Here is a 14,907-nt window from a genome sequence, read left to right as displayed (position 1 = left end):
GCGGACGACACTAGCGCACTGTGCCCGTGCCACAAGAAGGGAGAGCAGTTGACTAATTACAGCATTGTAATTGAGAGTTCTTACTTTGGCATCACAATGCACTGAAAATCGCACATTCATATGCTCACCCAAAATTTAAGACTTTAAATAAAAGCGAGCTTCGTTCATACTTTGTCGGTAACAAATGCATACTCGCCAGGTTATCGCTGAATGGCAAAATGTTATATAAGAGTAGCTGATAACACAGCAGAGGTATTGCTAGGATTTATGAGTTAAAAGGGGATAGAAAGAAGCAAGAAGGGGGCCTGATCTATCTGTATTTTTACCTGTGGTTGCATACGTGTGGATCCTAATCGGGAACTATCTTTTTTTTTAAATGAGCCGAATCCTGACCTAAAACTAGCCGAAATGATACTCAATTAGCGCATACGTATTTTCAAAATTTCTCTAAAACAGTCATATTGAAACATTATTTATGAATATTACTGTTCTAGAAGCAAGTTGATACCTTGTATATGCAAAGGCAGCCGAAGTTTAGCTTGTTGATTGATATGTAGGCTTTAACGTCTCAAAACCACCATATAATTATGAGAGATACCGTAGTGGAGTGCTCCGGAAATTGCGACCACCTGGGGTTATTTAACATGCGCCCAAATTTGAGCACACGGGCGTACAGCATTTCCGCCTCCATCGGAAATGCAGCCGCTGCATCCGGGATTCAATCCCGCGACTTGCGTATCAGCAGCCGAGTATCTTAGCCATTTGAGCACCACCGTGGGGCTTAGTTTAGCTTGTATCAGTTCTAGATTTGGCCCGTTTTGAATATAAAAAGCCCCTCAAATGAAAAAAAAATGGGGCGGAAATGTGTTGAATACGAAACAACCTTCCCGATGGACATCCCTAACTTCTTATATATATATATATATATATATATATATATATATATATATATATATATATATATATAATGCACAAGTAAAAAATTTTGACTCCAAATTGTCAAGACAACGCTGCAGTGACACCTCACACGGGAAAAGAAAATGTACATCACGAAGACTACGCATTTGCCGCCTGCACTCTTTAGCGGCAAAAAAGGCTCCAAATTTCTGCTAGGAAGTAAATATGTTGTCAAGGTTAAAATCATGAACCATTGATCGGTGGCTTGACATAGCTTAGAATTGATATAGAAACAGTGCTGCAATAAATTTCGGTTTCAGTTTTGAAGTCTTGGGGCAACTGCACATCGCCATCGTCAACAGGGCACAGGTAGACTTTGAAATTGGTGGTGGCATCTTGTGTGCGTGTTTTCTGCAGGCTGACGGTCACGGATTGCTTTACGATTCACTTGCTTTTATTTATTCATTTATTTTGAATACCTCAAAGGCCCCAGCTGGGGTATTACATGAGGGATGGGTATTAATTACAGAATAAAAAAGGTGATTTGAGTGCAATCTTGAATTGATGCGGTTGGAGTGGTGCACTGTAATTGCAGGCAGACAATTCCAGTCTCGCGCGGTTGTCACAAAAAAGGAGCGAAGATGCGCGGTGCTTTGGGCTAGTGAAGGATATACTGCGCTTGAATGGTTTGTGTGGCTTGATGAGCGATGGACTGGCAGGATTGCTGGAACTTCAATGGAAGCATGATAAAACTTGCGAAAAAGGCATAGTCGAGGTATGTGACGTCGTGATTCTAGATTAGAAAGGTGAGCACAAGTTTAAAGTTGGGAAACACTGGAATTGTAGGTATATTCAGAGTAGATAAAGCGCGCAGCCCGGTTTTGAATCGATTCGAGAATGTTGGTCATGTGAGACTGGTGGGGATCCCAGACAGAACATGCATACTCTAATTTTGGACGAGCAAGTGTGACATACGATATTAGTTTAACTGATGGGTGCGCAAGTCCTAAGTGTCTACGTAGAAGACCCAGAGTGTGGTTCACGGAGTTGGCTATGTTAGTCACGTGGGCTGACCAGGAAATGTTACCTGAATATGTGACACCAAGATATTTGAATGATTCAGCGGGTGAGACTGCAGTGCCGGAAATGGTGTATTCTGTTGACTTGTGATTGCGCCTGCGATGAAAAGATACCAATGAAGTTTTCTTTATGTTTAAAGACATTATACACTTATCACACCAAGATACAATTAGATCGATGTTGTTTTGAAGTGTAGTAGTGTCTGCGTTGTTTGCTATGGGACGGTATACGACGCAGTCGTCTGCAAAGAGGCGAATGCTTGAAGAGATGTTTGATGGAAGTCATTGATGTAAATAAAGAAAAGTAATAGTCCGAGTACTGTACCTTGCGGCACACCAAAGTTTACAGAGGAACAGCTAGATGAGACGGAGTTAGCATGCACGAATGTTTCACGATTGGTAGGGAAACTGCGGATACAATTAAACACATTTGTATTAATGTTTAGACGAGAAAGCTGTAGTAGTAGCCGTTGATGCGGGGCTTTGTCGAATGATTTTTCAAAGTCTAAGAAGAGGACGTCAACAGGTATATTAATGTCAAGGCTGGAACTGATATCATGATAGAATAAAGCTACTTGTGTGGCACATGAAAATCCTGAGCGAAAGCCGTGCTGACTGGAACGAAAACAGTTATTGCTGGCTAAGAACTTGACAATTTTAGAGTAAATCACATGCTCCAATATTTTAGAGCAAACGCTAGTTATGGAAATGGGGCGATAGCTGCTGCAAAGAGATGAAGGACCTTTTTTGGGCACTGGAACAATCTTCTGAGCCTGAAAGAGTGTCCCAGTCCTGGATTTGTACTTCTGCGGCCTGCACGGTGTAGCTCCCGCGTACAGAAGATATAGTACGTGTTACTGCAATCTCCAAATCCGTGGCGCGTCGGCAAGTATAGGGAACAACGACTTCGGTGCGGCGGAGGGCGTCTTCTTTGTCAATGGCTTTCGTAGAAGCTTGTGCACACCGCGAGCTGAGTGTTTCTCATCAAGCATTCAATGGAGTGTACGCTGGGAGCTACATGAAGAACGCTTTAGAATTTTGTGCTATTGCTGAAAAGGTAAGCTTTCGTACTTGCGAACGACGAACTGCATAAGTGCATGCCTGCCAACTTCCGATTTGCCCGCGACAATCCTGAATGCTGCCGAACTCAGGCAGTACGGGCGCGGATATGAATAATCGAAAATATCGCCCTCGCTACCTAAGAGGAATACCTAAAACAAATTAGAGTGTTTCCGCGCCGCCGCGCGCTCTAGGAAAGCATTTCGCGGCTTTTCTTTCTTACACTTGTGTAACCGCAACAGTGGTAACAGCTGTTATCTCGAAGGGTGCCCAGAAGCGTGTGCCACGGCCCACTTTGCGAACTTCGTGGCAATCTCGCACGAGGACCGCGATGACGCCGTTTACATTTCACCAATCTACCACCCAAGCATCTAAAAGAAACCTTCGATAAACGGATTAACATTTCGCTGCACACAAAAGTAAAAATTCATATTTGCAGGAAGCGACCGTCTGTCGGTGCAGGTAGTAGTGACCGTCGGTCACTGTGCGCTCATCAGCTGCAATGTGTCTACACTCTCAGCGTTTGTGAACCCCACTGTGGCGCATGGATTAAAAAAATGTGGCACTTACTGCGCACAGATAGACCATACAGCGCGCAGAAGCAGGCAAAAAGAGGAGGGCGGGGGAGGGGTTGAGTGAGCTGAGGTGGTCGGAACGAATGGCACAATAACAAACTAACGAAAGAGATGAACGGGCAAGGTGGCGCCAGTTGTTGGTTAGCGCGACTGCAGTGGACAAATTTAGGGGTGAGTTCGTGGCGCCAGAGAAAAAAAACAAATTTTAACGATTAAAGTTAAGGGTGCGTTTATATTGCGAGTAAATACGCTATTCAAAGAAACAATTCAAACATATATAAGCTTCTTGTGAGTACTCCTTTGATGACTGTGCCACACAGCGCTATGACGCGTGTTTTGTTAGAAATCATGCAGCTAACGGAAGAAATTGTATGTACCTTGTTTTGTCAGCTATTTGCGCTTTTTTCGCCTAGTAAGGTCTGGTTATATCTATACTTGATGTCCTAGCTAATTAGGCTATAGAAATATTTATCTGATTTGGTAAGGGCTTGGACCGCCACGCTCGATTGCTGACATCCTTTTTTCATTTTCGCACTGCTGTAGTGCAAAAGAAAATATTGTAGAATAGAATATTTCTAAATATTTTGGTGTATCGTTTTGGCTCTGTGGTTACATGAAAGCTTAGCCAAAATGTACCAACAAACACCCACACAAAACTTTCAGTTACACAGATACAGCACAGATGATAATATAGTATACATAGTTAGACGTTAAAGAACATGCTGGGGAAAAACGAAATTAGGATGACGACACAGGTGGCTGCGGTTTCACGCGTTTGGCTGTACACGTTTCATCCCATGAATGTAAACAAACTGATCCAACTAATAAGCCCTGCATGCATATGTTCCTACGAGCATTTTCTGCAATAAGTTGTTCGTTTTTTTAATTATACTATTTAATGTCCAACACTTCAGAGCTTATGGAAGATCTGGTTACCGTACTTGTTATACATAAGCTGTTGAATGATTACTTTCATAAAATAAAAAGAAAAGTTTAACTGCGAAAGGGCTGCTTATGAATGCCCTCGAAGAAGAATAAGATTACCATGTCTTATTGACTTTTTACAGTAGTCAGCCTTACTCGTAGCCTCGTAAGCGATGTAATCAGTTTGTACCAATAAGCAACCTGTTAAAGACAAAATATAAAAGTATCCAGTATACCAAATGTATGTACCTGGAGCAGAAATTTACAGGTATGCTTGCCCAAATGCACAGTGCTATGTTTCCAGCAGCAGTTGCCAGTGCAGAGGTGCTGTTTATCTTCTCAGATGGCGGCTTGCTCGATGTTTTACACTACTTTCGCGCTGTGGATTGTACTTCTGTGATGTTTACATGTCTGCAAAGGTATCCTTTATAGTAAATTATAAATGTTGCTCCTTTTTTGTTTGAAGTGGTTTATATAATTTTTGTGTCACCCAGTGTAGTAGCCTATTGGTTAGGGTATTCTAGCTAAGCAAGAAATCTTGGTATAGAGGCCGAAATTCGAGTGTCCAAGTATATTTCAAACTTCTTGGTAGGTGCATGATGAAAGAGAAAAGAGCGTTTTCGCCGCCACGTACCTTTGATAAAGTTTTTATGAACCATGGGGTAGGCTCAGACATGGCACTTCCATTCGTACACTGATATGCACAGATGCTTGTAAATGTAAAAGTGAATAGCGGTAATGCTGAAGTAGGGAAGCTAGAGCTTTCTACTATAGGATACATCATAAAGAGGTTCTTCTTGTTCCCAGTACTTTTAAAGGCTTACCTAAATGCTGTGCATGTCTTACATGCAGAATGTTGAAAGGACAGCACACTACGTCTTCTACGAAGTACTGGGTGCTGACGGTGCAGTGCACTCTTCATCACACATGAAAGCAGCTGTTTTTAGCTCACGGCCTCACTCAAAGGGTTGCAGCAGTAGTGGGCGCTGCTCATAGATGTACCGAGTATGTTGTACAATTTAAAACATTCCTCTGATGCGAAAGCTTCCATCTCAAGCTATATGACCTATGAAAGCATTTATTTTTCAAAAATGAGCATCAGTTTCGCAGAGGAAAAACTGCAGCACATGTAGAAAACTGTGTACAGGTGCATAATATAAACAGAACTGTATTATAAAGTGGAGACCGCATAGATGTCTCCGACCTAAAAAGTTAATTCACTAACAGTATCTCATGAACATAGCACAAGGTCATCTGTTTATTAAGTTCTCTATATACCAAGTATACATTGAACATGCCCCTTCTCAGGCGCTGTATAACCCAGATTTTTCTTATTTCTAAGCTTGCTGCACGTGCTATAATAGTTTAAATGTGCAGCAGTGGCTATATTATCTAGTACAACTCGCTGTTAGGATTGTTGGTGCACGTCTGAATTAAATATTTGTCAATTCTGCGCCAAAATGATGACCACACAAATGAAGAAAAAAATTAGCAGAACGGCCGCTCTTTTACGACTATTTGTTTCTTGAAAAAACAGGCTGATATTAACCCACTTCTTACCCACCGTCCTTTATTCAATCACGCTATAGGACGCGTGATCTCTGAATACCATGCTTTCGATTCATACGGGATGAGTGAAATTTCGCTAGCGCAATTGATACCCCGCTTCTTTTGTGAAATCGCCTTCAAAATTTCTGATGGTGTGAATCCACATGAAGTGACATGCACGCCTAAATGAGCAACGCCCTTATTGTTTACCATGACAGCGTGTTCCCTCACTCGATCATTGACGCAGGGCGCCGTCTGGCTAACATGTCTATTTTCGAACGACAGGGTTGTTTCGTAAAATACTTCAGTGGCGCACTTCGTAAACGGTCGCGCATGCTTCTTTTTGCAGCCTTTCAGCTGTTGAGCATGATTTGCAGAGATGCAACAGAACTTTGCTAGTTTGTTAGGGGTGGTGAACTCTAGCAGTGCTTCATACCGATTGGCCTCCTTTTTAAGGTTGTATATACCCCCATGAATATATTGTACAAACAGCTTCAAGTAAGCACCCCTACTGTCTATTATAATAAAGAACTGTGGCAGTCAGAACTGTTATTTGAAACTAGGTAGGAGCATAGGCCTAGCCAGCGAAAGCAGCGATAACATCCGGCGCGAGCGTCTCGTGCTTAGCACTGGCGATGTGTTTTCCGAACAGTGCATGACCCACTACATTCATTATTTCATAATTCCTCCTCGCTGAAGACGGAGCCAAGTAGGTGTTCTAAGGTGTCGTAAAAACAAGTGGTTCGTGATACGGTTCAAGGCGATCCACGTGTACGATTTCGCGTCCTCGGCGACGCAGGTCCGGAGTAGGCGTGAGGTGTTCGGTGAGGTAGTTGACAGCGGAAGTTTTTTCTATGACGCTATAAAGCCCATGGTACCTGCTGACGAACTTAATAGATGTACCAGGAGCAGCAGTGGAAGGCACCCACAGCCAAACAAGAGAGTTGGGCAAAAACTGGTAGAGGGGCCGTCCTTCGTCGTGACGAAATTTTTGTAGCCCTTGTTCTTGTGTTGTAAGGGCGCGAGCTAATTGTCGACATTCTTCCGCATACCGAGCGGCTTCGGAAACTGGTGTTCCTTCAGATGAGTCGGGTCGGTAAGGTAGAATGGTGTCGATTGGAGATGATGGCTCTCGACCATAGAGTAAAAAGAAAGGAGAAAAGCCTGTCGTCGCTTGAGGTGCCGTGTTGTAAGCGGACGTTACGTAGGGAAGGATAAGATTCCAGTTGGTGTGGTCGGAGGCGACATACATAGAAAGCATGTCGCCAAGAGTGCTGTTGAAACGTTCGGTCAAGCTGTTTGTTTGTGGCCGATATGCGGTAGTACAGCGGTGAATCATATGGCATCAGTAAGAAGTTCTTGAATAACATCAGCGAGAAAGACGTGCCCTTGGTCGCTCAAAAGTTCACGTGGAGCGCCGTGACGCAGAACAAAACATTGCAGGAGAAAATACGCGACGTCACGTGCCGTCGCGGCTGGTAGAGAGGCCGTTTCTGCATATATCGTGAGGTGGTCCATCGCTACAATCATCCAGCGATTCCCACCTGATGTGTATGGCAGAGGACCATAAAGGTCTATCCCAACCCGGTCAAATGGTTGCACTGGGTACGGTAACGGCTGCATTGGTGCTGTAGGACGGCTAGGATTGTGCTTGCGGCGTTGGCACTCTGTGCAAGATCGAATGTACTTTTGAACGAATGTGCACATGCCGCGCCAATAAAACCAAAAAGTGGCCTGGCGTAGGTTTTAAACAAACCGGCGTGTGCACACTGCGGATCGGCATAGAAAGCAGCACATATGCTGGCACGGAGATGCCTGGGTATGACGAGTAGCCATTTGCGGCCGTCAGGGTGGTAGTTGCGGCGATAAAGTATTCCACCATGGATGGCGGAGTGAGAGGCTTGTCGGTGTAGCGCTCGAGATGGTGGGTGGGCAAGTGTTCCTGATAGGTAATACATCAGAGACGCAATCCACGAATTTTTGCACTGCTCCGCAGCCATGTCGATGGGTCCTGATAGTGGGAATAAGTTGTCTTGGATGGAGACACTCGCAATATCAGCAGAAATAGGCGAACGTGAAAGAGCATCCACATCGGCATGCTTCTAGTCTGAGCGATAAATGACACGGATGTCGCACTCTTGGAGCCGTAAAGCCCACCGTGCCAAGCGTCCGGAGGGATCCTTGAGGGAGGAAAACCAGCAGAGCGCGTGGTGATCGGAAACAACGTCGCAAGGGCAGCCGTAGAGATAAGGCCGAAATTTGGTAATGGCCCAGATGATTGCTAGGCATTCTTTCTCAGATACCGAATAATTTGCTTCTTTTCTTGTAAGAGTGTGGCTCGCGTATGCAACAACATATTCTTGTTAACCAGGCTTTCGTTGGGTGAGTGCAGCGCCAAGAACGACACCGCTAGCATCCGTGTAGATTTCTGTGACAGCGCTTGAATCAAATAGACGCAGTATGGGTGGTGTTGTTAGCAGCTCAAGGAGCTTCACAAAAGCACTGTCGCAGGCTGGAGACCACGCAGATAGATTGCGGTCCCCCTAGAGTAAGTCTGCCAGAAGTGCAATGATTGAGGCGAAATCCAAGATGAAGCGGCGGAAGTATGAGCAAAGCCCAATAAAACTACGCAGCTGCTTGGGAGACGCGGGCCTCGGGAACTCGCTAACAACACGTAGCTTAGCGGGGTCTGGGAGAACGCCATCCTTTGACACGACGTGTCCGAGAATGGTCAGCTTGTGTGCTCCAAAGTGACACTTCTTCAAGTTTAGTTGGAGGCCAGCTGCAGAAAGGCAGCGTAGAACCTGTTCCAAGCGACGAAGGTGCTTGGGAAAATCAGGCGAGAATACCACCACATCATATAAGTAGCACAAACACGTGTTCGATTTGAGGCATCGTAAGATAGTGTCCATCATGCGCTCGAATGTTGCCGGCGTATAGCTTAGGCCGTATGGCATCACGTTAAATTCTTACAAGCCGTCTGGTGTAACAAAGGCAGTTTTTGGTCTGTCATCCGGATTTATGGGCACATGCCAGTACCCAGAACGTAGATCAAGGGAGGAAAAGAACACTGCGCCTTGTAAAGAGTCGAGGGTGTCATCCATCCGAGGCAAAGGATAAACATCCTTTCGTGTTAATTTGTTTACGCGACGATAATATACGCAAAAGCGTATTGAGCCATCCTTCTTTTTAACTAAACCAACCAGTGACGCCCAAGGACTGTTTGATATTTGAACAATATCATCATTACACTATGTGTTTTCTTCTTACGCGTGGTAGTGGTTTTGGCACAAAATTGACTATTCAATTCAGGCATTTATATCTATTTACAGGCACATGTTTAATGTCTGTAGCACAATATTGTAGCGGTACAGCACGAACAAAGCACAGGTACGCCTTGAGACCGCAAAAGCAGCGTGTTCTCAACAGCTGAGCCGCAAGATTGTCTTCGTTGTCAAGTCAAGCCAGAGGCCCACTACCCGGTGTCTGCTAAATGCCCCCATCATCGTTTTCGTCCACATGTAGACATGGGTCATTTGAATCCCTCTCTAAGAGCATCGACACAATCCGAAGTCAATATTGAGTTTTTTTATAGAAAAGTCTCACGCAATCACTCGCTGGCGTAAGGCTTCACGCGCACTACGTGAACGAGGTGAAAATGGTGCTGGAGACGCTTCGTACTACACGAACTGTCGGGAACAACTTCATAAGTGACGTGACTCATTTGTCGCAGCACTCGGTATGGCCCAAAGTATCTTCTTAAGAGCTTTTCGGAAAGTCCTCGTTTTCCTACGGGTGTCTAAACCCATGCTTTGTCGCCAGTTTGATAGACAACTGCTCTGCGGTGAGCATTGTAGCGGCCTGCATTGTACTCTTGCGGCTGGCGGATCCGCAAACGCGCAAGTTGCCTAGCTGTAACGATTGCGCCTGTTATATGGCACTTGCGCTACGTTTTTGTTACAAATCACAACCACAAGAAAAAAATTGGCAGCATAACTATTGGTTGATTTATGGAGTGTGGGGCGAAGCATCCGTGCGTCCAAGCGTCCGTCTGTGTGACCGTCCGTGTGTTCATCCGCCCATCCGTGCGTGCATCTGTTCGTGAGTCCGCACGTCTGTCCATGCGTCCATCCCTGCATTCGCCCATGCATCCGCCCCTGCGTTCGTCCATGCGTCCATCCGTCCGTGCAGCCATCTGTGCGCCCGTCCATGCATCTGTCTGTGTGTCCGTTCATCCATCTAGTCAACACTCCAAGTACCATCATCTCACATCTTTTTATGATATATTTCGCATATAGAAGCACCACCATCCAGCTGATATTCTGAGGACTAAACGAGAAGTGGCACACGCACACTTTCTTACGGCTTACGCTTCATGTCTACGTCCCACCTTTAACCACCTCGGGTACGTGGTATATATACTAGTTCACAGTATTCATGGCACTGCGACCCAACGCTCGCTAAGCCTATCGAAAACCAAGGAGGTGACGGCCAGTGAGTAAAATGTAGCGCAACCCTTTCTTGTCAGCTAGTGCTCAATGTACATGCCAATGACTGCTAATGAGGAATGAGAGACAGGAGAATTCGGCTTTAAGTAACGCACACGGTACGAATTTTTTATTGTTCAACAACACGCAAGAGAAATCTCTAAACGTCACTACCTTGCAGGTCCAAGTGCAAGACATGTTACGCACTACTACGAGGGACGAATGTTTGCCGCTTTAAAGAGCTTCGCTCCTAAGAACCAAGTGGACTGATAGACAGTACAGTTTACCGGGGTCTGCCAAGTTCATATCCATTTCTCGCTCGTTAAAAAGGGTGACGTCTGCTCACATTTTATGATGCCTCTAGGCTCATTCCATAGGCGCACCTAATTTACTGATGGAGTATTGCGAGGCTGTTCGCGAAACGTAGAGTGCGGTCACGCCAGCACAATGCTGTGGCTTTATCGCTATAGCAACAACTACATAATGGCTTGGCCAAAATGAATGCAGTGTGCCGGAAACTTTATGCCATCATATCGGTTCCCCAAGCATACGAATTGTGAAGTCTGTGTTCTCGCATAAAAGCTTGAGAAGTGCCGGCGAGTGCTACCTGCTGCTGTCGATGAGGACAGGCGTACAGTCAAGTGCATAATTCTGGAGACCACGAGAGCGCGTGCCGAGGCGCGTCGCTGCGCCTTCTGGCGGCTGCAGGGCTCTGTCCGGGAGCACGCACTGCGCACGCTCGTCTCATATCACCGGGCAGCCTGCCCTTTCGCTCGTTTCAACGGCGCGCATCTCGAAACAATGCGGACGGCGCAAGGTGCCACATCTGCAGTTGCTGTGCAAGCACCGGTACTCCCGAGCAATAATATAGCGGCGAAAAGGCCTCTAATATAATAGCATGGCTTGAGCGCGCCATGCTATACACTTTGTTCCTTGATGCAGCGCGGAAAACATGCAGTTTCTCAGCTTTTCTCAAACGGAGTTGCGTGATATGCTCTTCATGCAGTGATGAATTTTGGGCTCTGTCTTGGAGAAGTTATGCCAGCTCCATTTTTTGGTGCAAATATCGCGCGTGCAGAGGTGTGCAGTAAACCACTGAATATCGTGAGTCCAGAATGAATAGCCAGGAAACGCGATAAATAAACAGTTTATTCTCATAAGCCAGAAAAAAAGAAAACGATAGCTATAACTGCTATCCAGGAATGATCACTTTTTTCAGTATTTAATCAAGCGCCCATTGGCGGCAATCACTGGTGCCACACGAGATGGCATCAAAGTGTAAAGAGCGGCGGATGTTAATGGAAGCTGTCTGAATTCCCAACTACTTCGCGTTAGAGAATGTTCTGTGCATATGTCACAGGTAGAGTTCTATATAAATACTGAAAGCGGTGACACCCCTTTCAACCTTCGACATATTCTCTGGTTTCCGGAAAAAACATTCCCAGATACCCCCAATTATGAAAAGACTCAAAAGTGAAAGCCTATGACAATTCTTGCACGTCTCAATCCGCTATAATTCACACTTACTTGCCTTGATTTACTATATTGCATCAAAAAAATAGGTTGACTTCAATCGGGGTTTATGAAATCAGTTTCAATCGGGTTTTGGAAATGTTTGCTCATTCGGGGTTCTTTAACGTCCACTCAATAAACTAGTTTCAAGTATCTCTCCTCTATCGAAATACGGCATGCGCGACTAGACTTGAAGATGCGTCTTTCAAGTCAGCAGCCGAGCAACGAAACCACTGCACCACCGCAGCGTTCTTGATAAAGAATTTACCCTTAATAAACCGAGTTTGTTTTCACCTTTCTTCCTCGGCTCTTTTCTGCAACTGTTGGACGTTTGATGGTTTCATGCATGTTCATAGACAAATGATATTTGGACCGAGTATTACTACGTGTGTTAGTTCGGCGAGTGAGAGCGCAAAAGGCAACACTGCTGGCTGGGCTTATCGATTGCCTAACTCGACATTCAAAATATGAACACGCCGCGGATCGCCTAGAAGTAACGTGCATTATGTGCAGCACGCCGAAACCCGCAAATAATATGCTGTAGTCACATTAGCGCTCAGCTTTTTTCATTGTCTTCACGGCGACTACAGAAGTGACACCTCGCACCGTCCGCATCGTTTCGAGATGCGCGCCGTTGAAACGAGCGAAAGGGCAGGCTGCCGGGTGATATGGGACGAGCGTGCGCAGTACGCGCTCCCGGACAGAGCCGTGCAGCCACCAGAAGGCGCAGCGACGCACCTCGGCATGCGCTCCCGTGGTCTTTAAAATTATGCACTTGAATGTACGTTTGCTGGATGTGCTGAAATCGGGTCGCATCGGTATTTGTTGCTTCATGCGCGGACATTGTACACATTGAGCGAAGTTTCATTTAGGATAATTGATGCTATGGCTGTACAATATTGCCATTCTTATTCGTCGAAATCGTGTATTCTGAAACCCAGAAGTGTGGATAACACAATTGTACAGGCTCGGTCTGTAGGCCTAACTTTTGGTGGAAATCATGATGGCAGAACATGTAGTGTACAGATTTCAGCTTGGTACACTATATATATGTTTGCCACCATTGAAACCCCACCCATCATCTGCTTACCGCTTCCCAGCACCCTGGAACTGGTAGGCAGAGCTTCTCAGCTTGGTACACCATGTGACTCGCCATAATAAGCACCACCCATCATCTGGTTAGTGCTACCCAGCATTATCGCAATGGTCTGCAGAGCCTTCCATGATTGTCCACTATCTAGCCTTTACTTTACACTATAGTTTCCACTTTACCCATCTTCTGTATATCATGTCACCCAGTATGTCCCGGCCTATCTACCATGATTCCCACTACGTACCGCCACATCCACCATAATTTTCACCATACCCACTATTATGTCCACTACGCCTTCCCAGTATTCCAGTATCCAACACGGTTACTGGAAACATGGTTACCGAAGTTTGATAAGAAATGCGAAGCATTTCTTAGCAATCTTCGGCGACATGTAGCGTATCTATCTATCTATCTATCTATCTATCTATCTATCTATCTATCTATCTATCTATCCATCCATCCATCTATCTATCTATCTATCTATCTATCTATCTCTCTCTCTCTCTATCTATCTATCTATCTATCTAGCCACCTACGACTTTTAGCTCTCCCGGCCGTTTCGATAATGGTATCGAAACAAACTTGGTATACCATAACATCGCAGCATGAAGAAGATATCTGATTAGTCATAACATGAAATTCATGTCTTGTATGTCATGAATGTCACAATTTATATTTCATTGTCCTGCAGCTGTAGTGGTGGTTTCGTTCACATGGCAAGTCACAAAACTGGTATGGTATGGCATGATTGCATGGCGAACACAAGCGACAGAACCTAATATGAAAAGCATGACATGCGTGTCACGTAACATGACTACATGCTAGGCTCATGATGCACTCGCGGCCGTTTCGCTAGCGTCACATATACCAAACTTTGTATTACAGCACGTGAGCAGAAGACTGAAGGTATGTGACTGGTGCAAAAATGATTATCATGAGATTCGTGTCATGTAACAACATCACTACATGCTTCACTCATAATGCGCTCGTGGCCGTTTAACTAGCTTCACATGTACCAAACTCTGTATTACGTGACATGAACGGACCGCATAGGTAAATGACAAATCCCAACATGCTAATGACAGCATGCGTGTCATGTAACAACATGACTACATGCCACACTGATGATGCGCTCGCAGCCGTTTCACTAGCTTCCAATATACCAAATTTGGTGTTACGTGATGCCAATGGATGAGCAAGGCTTGGGGCTGGTGCAAACAGGATAATCATTAAATGCTTGCCATATCAGAGCATTGTACATGCCACAGTAAAGGTGCCATTAGGTTTCGACGTGACGCGGTGCGCTGCTCGCCGGCGTTCATATCGTCGCGTCACGCAGGCGTCGCCACGCCAGGCGCCGGTCCTGTCTTATACTCGCAGGCGCGCACCACGCTTCGGTGCTTTGACGCATGCGAATTTCAGCTCATCCCACGTCCCTCCGTTACGAAAAAAGGATGACCCAGTGTTGTCTAGGTAACGCATCGGCGCGAAATGCTGCATGGCGTATTTCGCGCCGTTTGCCGTCGGGCAGCGCCGACGGCCGCCAGTCGCGCCGGTCACGCCTGACTTCAGACTATAGAGTGCTCGCGTTTCACTAACGTAGCACTGCTGTGCCCAGCGTGCGCGCGCGTCAACGCTACGTTGAAGTATATTGGGCCCTTCATGATGCGCTCACGGCCATTTGTGCTAGCTCCAAATATACCAAATTTAGTGTTATCACATCAATGAATGAC

The sequence above is a fragment of the Rhipicephalus microplus genome, unplaced genomic scaffold, assembly GCF_043290135.1.
Source record: "Rhipicephalus microplus isolate Deutch F79 unplaced genomic scaffold, USDA_Rmic scaffold_15, whole genome shotgun sequence".
Taxonomy (NCBI): Eukaryota; Metazoa; Arthropoda; class Arachnida; order Ixodida; family Ixodidae; genus Rhipicephalus; species Rhipicephalus microplus.
Note: the sequence above shows the minus strand (reverse complement) of the source record.